The sequence below is a fragment of the Cherax quadricarinatus genome, chromosome 6, assembly GCF_038502225.1.
Source record: "Cherax quadricarinatus isolate ZL_2023a chromosome 6, ASM3850222v1, whole genome shotgun sequence".
Taxonomy (NCBI): domain Eukaryota; kingdom Metazoa; phylum Arthropoda; class Malacostraca; order Decapoda; family Parastacidae; genus Cherax; species Cherax quadricarinatus.
In genome coordinates this window covers 5187709-5200392 of record NC_091297.1, presented here as the reverse complement: position 1 = coordinate 5200392, position 12684 = coordinate 5187709, and positions in this window count along the sequence as shown.

The window sequence follows — 12684 nt, the reverse complement described above, 5'->3', positions numbered from 1 at the left end:
TGTTATTGGAGTGTTATTGGAGTGTTATTGGAGTGTTGTTGGAGTGTTATTGGAGTGTTATTGGAGTGTTATTGGAGTGTTATTGGAGTGTTATTGGAGTGTTATTGGAGTGTTGTTGGAGTGTTATTGGAGTGTTATTGGAGCGTTATTGGAGTGTTATTGGAGTGTTATTGGAGCGTTATTGGAGTGTTATTGGAGTGTTATTGGAGTGTTATTGGAGTGTTATTGGAGCGTTATTGGAGTGTTATTGGAGTGTTATTGGAGTGTTATTGGAGTGTTATTGGAGTGTTATTGGAGTGTTATTGGAGTGTTATTGTAGTATTATTATAGTGTTATTGGAGCGTTATTGGAGCGTTATTGGAGTGTTATTGGAGTGTTGTTGGAGTGTTATTGGAGTGTTATTGGAGCGTTATTGGAGTGTTATTGTAGTATTATTATAGTGTTATTGGAGCGTTATTGGAGCGTTATTGTAGTATTATTATAGTGTTATTGGAGTGTTATTGGAGTGTTATTGGAGTGTTATTGGAGTGTTATTGGAGTGTTATTGGAGTGTTATTGGAGTGTTATTGGAGTGTTATTGTAGTATTATTATAGTGTTATTGGAGTGTTATTGGAGTGTTATTGGAGTGTTATTGGAGTGTTATTGGAGTGTTATTGTAGTGTTATTGGAGTGTTATTGGAGCGTTATTGGAGTGTTATTGGAGTGTTATTGGAGTGTTATTGGAGTGTTATTGGAGTGTTATTGGAGTGTTATTGGAGCGTTATTGGAGTGTTATTGGAGTGTTATTGGAGTGTTATTGGAGCGTTATTGGAGTGTTATTGGAGTGTTATTGGAGTGTTATTGGAGTGTTATTGGAGTGTTATTGGAGTGTTATTATAGTGTTATTGGAGTGTTATTGGAGTGTTATTGGAGTGTTATTGGAATGTTATTGGAGTGTTGTTGGAGTGTTATTGGAGTGTTATTGGAGTGTTATTGGAGTGTTATTGGAGTGTTATTGTAGAGTTATTGGAGTGTTATTGGAGCGTTATTGGAGTGTTATTGGAGTGTTATTGGAGTGTTATTGTAGTGTTATTGGAGTGTTATTGGAGTGTTATTGGAGTGTTATTGTAGTGTTATTGGAGTGTTATTGTAGAGTTATTGGAGTGTTATTGGAGCGTTATTGGAGTGTTATTGGAGTGTTATTGGAGTGTTATTGGAGTGTTATTGGAGTGTTATTGTAGTGTTATTGGAGTGTTATTGTAGAGTTATTGGAGTGTTATTGGAGTGTTATTGGAGTGTTATTGGAGTGTTATTGTAGTGTTATTGGAGTGTTATTGGAGTGTTATTGTAGTGTTATTGGAGCGTTATTGGAGTGTTATTGGAGTGTTATTGGAGTGTTATTGTAGTGTTATTGGAGTGTTATTGGAGTGTTATTGGAGTGTTATTGGAGTGTTATTAAAATGTTATTGTAGTGTTATTGTAGTGTTATTGGAGTGTTATTGTAGTGTTATTGGAGTGTTATTGGAGTGTTATTGTAGTGTTATTGTAGTGTTATTGTTGTGTTATTGTAGTGTTATTGTAGTGTTATTGGAGTGTTATTGGAGTGTTATTGGAGTGTTATTGAAGTATTATTGTAGTGTTATTGTAGTGTTATTGTAGTGTTATTGGAGTGTTATTGGAGTGTTATTGTAGTGTTATTGGACTGTTATTGTAGTGTTATTGGACTGTTATTGTAGTGTTATTGGACTGTTATTGTAGTGTTATTGGAGTGTTATTGGAGTGTTATTATAGTATTATTGGAGTGTTATTGGAGTGTTATTGGAGTGTTATTGGAGTGTTATTGTAGTGTTATTGGACTGTTATTGTAGTGTTATTGGACTGTTATTGTAGTGTTATTGGACTGTTATTGTAGTGTTATTGGAGTGTTATTGGAGTGTTATTATAGTATTATTGGAGTGTTATTGGAGTGTTATTGGAGTGTTATTGGAGTGTTATTGTAGTTTTATTGTAGTGTTATTGGAGTGTTATTGGAGTGTTATTGTAGTGTTATTGGACTGTTATTGTAGTGTTATTGGAGTGTTATTGTAGTGTTATTGTAGTGTTATTGGAGTGTTATTGGAGTGTTATTGTAGTGTTTTTGGAGTGTTATTGTAGTGTTATTGTAGTGTTATTGGAGTGTTATTGGAGTGTTATTGTAGTGTTATTGGAGTGTTATTGTAGTGTTATTGTAGTGTTATTGTAGTGTTATTGTAGTGTTATTGGAGTGTTATTGTAGTGTTATTGTAGTGTTATTGGAGTGTTATTGGAGTGTTATTGTAGTGTTATTGGAGTGTTATTGGAGTGTTATTGTAGTGTTATTGTAGTGTTATTGTAGTGTTATTGTAGTGTTATTGGAGTGTGTTACAAAAAACGCGATTTTAAAAGTTTAGAGATCTCCAGGTAATACTAGAAAGGACTGCCCTTCTAGCATCCAGCCTGTTACTGGGTTTTCGTAACAAGTAGTCAGTATCCTTGTCCAATTATCCATTAGAAATCAGTATGATTCAATAGTGCTTCAGGATTACAACTGGAAGGCTACTAACTAGAGAAATTAAAATTTAATAAATTTATTAAGTCTAGAGGTATATTATCAAATTAAATTAAATTAAATTAATCACAGTAATCAAAATAATGTCACTTCTCTCGAGTACAGTATTATTGTGCTGAAAGCACATATCACATTTATAATTCTTAAGTACCGTCTGGTACATTAACATTTAATAAGATGTTACAAATATGTACAAGTGTGTATGTATGTGTGTAAGTGCTCTAAGTAGTTCACTATGTCTCAAGACTCGACTAGACTTAAACAAGTGACTGACAAAGTCCTCACATAAACTAACTTCTTGGCCAACTGGCAATCAGAACAGTCTGCTTGAACAACAAAAAGAATGCTAAGCCCAATAGCAATATAACAAGCAACTGAGACACAGAATCAGGAACAAGGAGATAATATAACGACACTTAGTAGGGACCATCTGCAGATCCTCCACAAAAGTCACAAAACTCCCATACTACTGAATCTAAGTTCAACATAAGAAAATCCCCGACTGTGATAATACAGATACCAGTACAAATTAGGTGAGAAGCTACAGCTCAGGACCTGAGATGTTTCGAGTGTCTATGCGACACACAACCTCAGTACAACGTCGAAAATCACTAAGCCTATACAATGTTCTGTGAACAGAGTTCTACAGAACTAACAAGAATAATGAGACAGACAATCTGTCCAACCACCAAGAGAGTCTAGACCAGACTGAATACTTCAGGTGAGGTGAGGACACCCTCCCCCCCTCGATCACGTGATAGCTCCGTGGATTGCTGCCCAGCAACAACGAGAAGCCGGCAGTCTAACGAGCCACAAGCGATAATTACAGCAGTTAGACAATCAAGACTTGAACTGAGCACATAATATGTTACATCCTACCTCACAAAATTTAGCTAAGTCAAATAATAATAATATAAAGCAATATATTTACGATTTAGCTATTGTCGCAAATATAAGCAATATAAAATTATATGAAAAGGTGATAATTATATATATACATTATATTCATAATCATAATATACATTATATATATTGCAACCCATTCAGGGGTTGCAACAGAGTGTTATTGGAGTGTTATTGGAGTGTTATTGGAGTGTTATTGGAGTGTTATTGGAGTGTTATTGTAGTGTTATTGTAGTGTTATTGGAGTGTTATTGTAGTGTTATTGGAGTGTTATTGGAGTGTTATTGGAGTGTTATTGGAGTGTTATTGGAGTGTTATTGGAGTGTTATTATAGTGTTATTGGAGTGTTATTGTAGTGTTATTGGAGTGTTATTGGAGTGTTATTGTAGTGTTATTATAGTGTTATTAGAGAGTTATTTTAGTGTTATTGTGTCGTGGGGATTTCGGAGGAGATTTTGGAGTAAGAAATACACACATTGGATGTCTGGAGGTGTATAAATAATGTGAGTTGAAGGGAGACCCAGAAGCCTTGCTTTCATCCAGTCTAGGTCTAATGGGAACTGAGGCAGAGGCCTGTGGTTGGCGTCACACATGTACGTGACTTGTGAAGTCATAGCTAGCCAAGGAGCCTATATATAAAGTGGCTGGGAAACATAATGAATGGAGTGTTGCTGGGTACTACACTAAGTACCCAGTAACACTACAGACAGCTCGGCCACACTAACGTATGGCATCCTGACATACAGCTAACTTATACGCACTATAGACTGAGGGCATTACGGTTCTGGGTTGATTCTATACAATGTCAATGTACACAACAGTTGAACATAGTAACTGTACTTAAGGATGCTAAATGATTGTAATGCATTACAAATTATTTTAAACCACAAATTAAGGTAATTGATAGAATCTATGATGGTATAGTACAACAAGAGATTGAGACAAAAATAAAGACGATCGACAAGGAGAAAGAGATGATCAATCGATCTGTGTTGATGTGATCTATGGATTCTGAGGATGCATATTTACAAAGAAGAAAGTTTTTAACAGAAAAGGCAGACTTGGTGCACTCAAGTCTTTTACTGTTAAATCTCAGAATTCGGAGAGAACATGAACACATTAACAAATTATTTTTTGAACATCAATGAGTTGATATAGCAAACACACAGTAACAATACTTTTTAGGCTATATTTTCTATCTATAGAGATTATTTACATTTAACCCCAACTCTGCTAGGGTGAGACTGACGTCTGTAGAATGGTTATCATCTCTGGGGGGGTCTGCCCGACGTCACCATGCGACGTCACCCATGACAACTGGAGTGTTATTGTAGTTTTATTTTTGCACTATGGTAGTGTTATTTTAATGTTATTGCAGTGCATAATACCAATGTTGTTTATTAAGTGGTTTTAATTATTTTTTATATGAAATACTACATGGGTTATGTTATTCACCAACAACTCTCACTTAAGACACATGTGTAACACTTGGTTATCTTTACTGATGAATAAGACACATGTGTAGCACTTGGTTATCTTTACTGATGAATAAGACACATGTGTAACAACTGGTTATCTTTACTGATAAATAAGACACATGTGTAACAACTGGTTATCTTTACTGATGAATAAGACACATGTGTAGCACTTGGTTATCTTTACTGATGAATAAGACACATGTGTAACAACTGGTTATCTTTACTGATGAATAAGACACATGTGTAGCACTTGGTTATCTTTACTTTACTGATGAATAAGACACACGTGTAGCACTTGGTTATCTTTACTGATGAATAAGACACATGTGTAGCACTTGGTTATCTTTACTGATGAATAAGACACATGTGTAGCACTTGGTTATCTTTACTGATGAATAAGACACATGTGTAGCACTTGGTTATCTTTACTGATGAATAAGACACATGTGTAACAACTGGTTATCTTTACTGATGAATAAGACACATGTGTAACAACTGGTTATCTTTACTGATGAATAAGACACATGTGTAGCACTTGGTTATCTTTACTGATGAATAAGACACATGTGTAACAACTGGTTATCTTTACTGATGAATAAGACACATGTGTAACAACTGGTTATCTTTACTGATGAATAAGACACATGTGTAGCACTTGGTTATCTTTACTGATGAATAAGACACATGTGTAACAACTGGTTATCTTTACTGATGAATAAGACACATGTGTAGCACTTGGTTATCTTTACTGATGAATAAGACACATGTGTAACAACTGGTTATCTTTACTGATGAATAAGACACATGTGTAGCACTTGGTTATCTTTACTGATGAATAAGACACATGTGTAGCACTTGGTTATCTTTACTGATGAATAAGACACATGTGTAACAACTGGTTATCTTTACTGATGAATAAGACACATGTGTAGCACTTGGTTATCTTTACTGATGAATAAGACACATGTGTAACACTTGGTTATCTTTACTGATGAATAAGACACATGTGTAGCACTTGGTTATCTTTACTGATGAATAAGACACATGTGTAACACTTGGTTATCTTTACTGATGAATAAGACACATGTGTAGCACTTGGTTATCTTTATTGATGAATAAGACACATGTGTAACACTTGGTTATCTTTACTGATGAATAAGACACATGTGTAGCACTTGGTTATCTTTACTGATGAATAAGACACATGTGTAGCACTTGGTTATCTTTACTGATGAATAAGACACATGTGTAACACTTGGTTATCTTTACTGATGAATAAGACACATGTGTAGCACTTGGTTATCTTTATTGATGAATAAGACACATGTGTAACACTCGGTTATCTTTACTGATGAATAAGACACATGTGTAACACTTGGTTATCTTTACTGATGAATAAGACACATGTGTAACACTTGGTAATCTTTACTGATGAATAAGACACATGTGTAGCACTTGGTTATCTTTACTGATGAATAAGACACATGTGTAGCACTTGGTTATCTTTACTGATGAATAAGACACATGTGTAACACTTGGTTATCTTTACTGATGAATAAGACACATGTGTAGCACTTGGTTATCTTTACTGATGAATAAGACACATGTGTAGCACTTGGTTATCTTTACTGATGAATAAGACATATGTGTAACACTTGGTTATCTTTACTGATGAATAAGACACATGTGTAACACTTGGTTATCTTTACTGATGAATAAGACACATGTGTAACACTTGGTAATCTTTACTGATGAATAAGACACATGTGTAGCACTTGGTTATCTTTACTGATGAATAAGACACATGTGTAGCACTTGGTTATCTTTACTGATGAATAAGACACATGTGTAACACTTGGTTATCTTTACTGATGAATAAGACACATGTGTAGCACTTGGTTATCTTTACTGATGAATAAGACACATGTGTAGCACTTGGTTATCTTTACTGATGAATAAGACATATGTGTAACACTTGGTTATCTTTACTGATGAATAAGACACATGTGTAACACTTGGTTATCTTTACTGATGAATAAGACACATGTGTAGCACTTGGTTATCTTTACTGATGAATAAGACACATGTGTAGCACTTGGTTATCTTTACTGATGAATAAGACACATGTGTAGCACTTGGTTATCTTTACTGATGAATAAGACACATGTGTAGCACTTGGTTATCTTTACTGATGAATAAGACACATGTGTAGCACTTGGTTATCTTTACTGATGAATAAGACACATGTGTAGCACTTGGTTATCTTTACTGATGAATAAGACACATGCGTAACAACTGGTTATCTTTACTGATGAATAAGACACATGTGTAGCACTTGGTTATCTTTACTGATGAATAAGACACATGTGTAACAACTGGTTATCTTTACTGATGAATAAGACATATGTGTAACAACTGGTTATCTTTACTGATGAATAAGACACATGTGTAGCACTTGGTTATCTTTACTGATGAATAAGACACATGTGTAGCACTTGGTTATCTTTACTGATGAATAAGACACATGTGTAGCACTTGGTTATCTTTACTGATGAATAAGACACATGTGTAGCACTTGGTTATCTTTATTGATGAATAAGACACATGTGTAACACTTGGTTATCTTTACTGATGAATAAGACACATGTGTAGCACTTGGTTATCTTTATTGATGAATAACACACATGTGTAACACTTGGTTATCTTTACTGATGAATAAGACACATGTGTAACAACTGGTTATCTTTACTGATGAATAAGACACATGTGTAGCACTTGGTTATCTTTACTGATGAATAAGACACATGTGTAGCACTTGGTTATCTCTACTGATGAATAAGACACATGTGTAACAACTGGTTATCTTTACTGATGAATAAGACACATGTGTAACACTTGGTTATCTTTACTGATGAATAAGACACATGTGTAACACTCGGTTATCTTTACTGATGAATAAGACACATGTGCAACACTCGGTTATTTTTACTGATGAATAAGACACATGTGTAACACTTGGTTATCTTTACTGATGAATAAGACACATGTGTAACAACTGGTTATCTTTACTGATGAATAAGACACATGTGTAGCACTTGGTTATCTTTACTGATGAATAAGACACATGTGTAACACTTGGTTATCTTTACTGATGAATAAGACACATGTGTAACACTCGGTTATCTTTACTGATGAATAAGACACATGTGTAACACTCGGTTATCTTTACTGATGAATAAGACACATGTGTAACACTTGGTTATCTTTACTGATGAATAAGACACATGTGTAGCACTTGGTTATCTTTACTGATGAATAAGACACATGTGTAGCACTTGGTTATCTTTACTGATGAATAAGACACATGTGTAACAACTGGTTATCTTTACTGATGAATAAGACACATGTGTAACACTTGGTTATCTTTACTGATGAATAAGACACATGTGTAGCACTTGGTTATCTTTACTGATGAATAAGACACATGTGTAACACTCGGTTATCTTTACTGATGAATAAGACACATGTGTAGCACTTGGTTATCTTTACTGATGAATAAGACACATGTGTAACACTTGGTTATCTTTACTGATGAATAAGACACATGTGTAGCACTTGGTTATCTTTACTGATGAATAAGACACATGTGTAGCACTTGGTTATCTTTACTGATGAATAAGACACATGTGTAGCACTTGGTTATCTTTACTGATGAATAAGACACATGTGTAGCACTTGGTTATCTTTACTGATGAATAAGACACATGTGTAGCACTTGGTTATCTTTACTGATGAATAAGACATATGTGTAACACTTGGTTATCTTTACTGATGAATAAGACACATGTGTAACAACTGGTTATCTTTACTGATGAATAAGACACATGTGTAGCACTTGGTTATCTTTACTGATGAATAAGACACATGTGTAACAACTGGTTATCTTTACTGATGAATAAGACACATGTGTAGCACTTGGTTATCTTTACTGATGAATAAGACACATGTGTAGCACTTGGTTATCTTTACTGATGAATAAGACACATGTGTAACACTGGTTATCTTTACTGATGAATAAGACACATGTGTAGCACTTGGTTATCTTTACTGATGAATAAGACACATGTGTAACAACTGGTTATCTTTACTGATGAATAAGACACATGTGTAGCACTTGGTTATCTTTACTGATGAATAAGACACATGTGTAACAACTGGTTATCTTTACTGATGAATAAGACACATGTGTAGCACTTGGTTATCTTTACTGATGAATAAGACACATGTGTAGCACTTGGTTATCTTTACTGATGAATAAGACACATGTGTAACACTTGGTTATCTTTACTGATGAATAAGACACATGTGTAGCACTTGGTTATCTTTACTGATGAATAAGACACATGTGTAACAACTTTACTGGTTATCTTTACTGATGAATAAGACACATGTGTAGCACTTGGTTATCTTTACTGATGAATAAGACACATGTGTAGCACTTGGTTATCTTTACTGATGAATAAGACACATGTGTAGCACTTGGTTATCTTTACTGATGAATAAGACACATGTGTAACACTTGGTTATCTTTACTGATGAATAAGACACATGTGTAACACTTGGTTATCTTTACTGATGAATAAGACACATGTGTAGCACTTGGTTATCTTTACTGATGAATAAGACACATGTGTAACACTTTATCTTTACTGGTTATCTTTACTGATGAATAAGACACATGTGTAGCACTTGGTTATCTTTACTGATGAATAAGACACATGTGTAACAACTGGTTATCTTTACTGATGAATAAGACACACGTGTAACAACTGGTTATCTTTACTGATGAATAAGACACATGTGTAACACTTGGTTATCTTTACTGATGAATAAGACACATGTGTAACACTCGCTTATCTTTACTGATGAATAAGACACATGTGTAACACTCGGTTATCTTTACTGATGAATAAGACACATGTGTAGCACTTGGTTATCTTTACTGATGAATAAGACACATGTGTAGCACTTGGTTATCTTTACTGATGAATAAGACACATGTGTAGCACTTGGTTATCTTTACTGATGAATAAGACACATGTGTAACACTTGGTTATCTTTACTGATGAATAAGACACATGTGTAGCACTTGGTTATCTTTACTGATGAATAAGACACATGTGTAACACTTGGTTATCTTTACTGATGAATAAGACACATGTGTAACACCTGGTTATCTTTACTGATGAATAAGACACATGTGTAACAACTGGTTATCTTTACTGATGAATAAGACACATGTGTAACACTTGGTTATCTTTACTGATGAATAAGACACATGTGTAACACTCGGTTATCTTTACTGATGAATAAGACACATGTGTAACACTCTTTACTGATGAATAAGACACATGTGTAACACTTGGTTATCTTTACTGATGAATAAGACACATGTGTAACACTCTTTACTGATGAATAAGACACATGTGTAGCACTTGGTTATCTTTACTGATGAATAAGACACATGTGTATGAATAAGACACATGTGTAACACTTGGTTATCTTTACTGATGAATAAGACACATGTGTAACACTTGGTTATCTTTACTGATGAATAAGACACATGTGTAACACTTGGTTATCTTTACTGATGAATAAGACACATGTGTAGCACTTGGTTATCTTTACTGATGAATAAGACACATGTGTAACACTTGGTTATCTTTACTGATGAATAAGACACATGTGTAACACTTGGTTATCTTTACTGATGAATAAGACACATGTGTAACACTTGGTTATATTTACTGATGAATAAGACACATGTGTAACACTCGGTTATCTTTACTGATGAATAAGACACATGTGTAACACTTGGTTATCTTTACTGATGAATAAGACACATGTGTAACACTTGGTTATCTTTACTGATGAATAAGACACATGTGTAACACTTGGTTATCTTTACTGATGAATAAGACACATGTGTAGCACTTGGTTATCTTTACTGATGAATAAGACACATGTGTAGCACTTGGTTATCTTTACTGATGAATAAGACACATGTGTATCTTTACTGATGAATAAGACACATGTGTAGCACTTGGTTATCTTTACTGATGAATAAGACACATGTGTAGCACTTGGTTATCTTTACTGATGAATAAGACACATGTGTAGCACTTGGTTATCTTTACTGATGAATAAGACACATGTGTAGCACTTGGTTATCTTTACTGATGAATAAGACACATGTGTAACAACTGGTTATCTTTACTGATGAATAAGACACATGTGTAGCACTTGGTTATCTTTACTGATGAATAAGACACATGTGTAACAACTGGTTATCTTTACTGATGAATAAGACACATGTGTAGCACTTGGTTATCTTTACTGATGAATAAGACACATGTGTAGCACTTGGTTATCTTTACTGATGAATAAGACACATGTGTAACAACTGGTTATCTTTACTGATGAATAAGACACATGTGTAGCACTTGGTTATCTTTACTGATGAATAAGACACATGTGTAACAACTGGTTATCTTTACTGATGAATAAGGCACATGTGTAGCACTTGGTTATCTTTACTGATGAATAAGACACATGTGTAGCACTTGGTTATCTTTACTGATGAATAAGACACATGTGTAGCACTTGGTTATCTTTACTGATGAATAAGACACATGTGTAGCACTTGGTTATCTTTACTGATGAATAAGACACATGTGTAACAACTGGTTATCTTTACTGATGAATAAGACACATGTGTAGCACTTGGTTATCTTTACTGATGAATAAGACACATGTGTAACACTGTTTATCTTTACTGATGAATAAGACACATGTGTAGCACTTGGTTATCTTTACTGATGAATAAGACACATGTGTAGCACTTGGTTATCTTTACTGATGAATAAGACACATGTGTAGCACTTGGTTATCTTTACTGATGAATAAGACACATGTGTAGCACTTGGTTATCTTTACTGGTTATCTTTACTGATGAATAAGACACATGTGTAACACTTGGTTATCTTTACTGATGAATAAGACACATGTGTAACACTTGGTTATCTTTACTGATGAATAAGACACATGTGTAACACTTGGTTATCTTTACTGATGAATAAGACACATGTGTAACACTTGGTTATCTTTACTGATGAATAAGACACATGTGTAACACTTGGTTATCTTTACTGATGAATAAGACACATGTGTAACACTTGGTTATCTTTACTGATGAATAAGACACATGTGTAACACTTGGTTATCTTTACTGATGAATAAGACACATGTGTAACACTTGGTTATCTATACTGATGAATAAGACACATGTGTAACACTTGGTTATCTTTACTGATGAATAAGACACATGTGTAACACTTGGTTATCTTTACTGATGAATAAGACACATGTGTAACACTTGGTTATCTTTACTGATGAATAAGACACATGTGTAACACTTGGTTATCTTTACTGATGAATAAGACACATGTGTAGCACTTGGTTATCTATACTGATGAATAAGACACATGTGTAACACTTGGTTATCTTTACTGATGAATAAGACACATGTGTAACACTAGGTTATCTTTACTGATGAATAAGACACATGTGTAACACTTGGTTATCTTTACTGATGAATAAGACACATGTGTAACACTTGGTTATCTTTACTGATGAATAAGACACATGTGTAACACTTGGTTATATTTACTGATGAA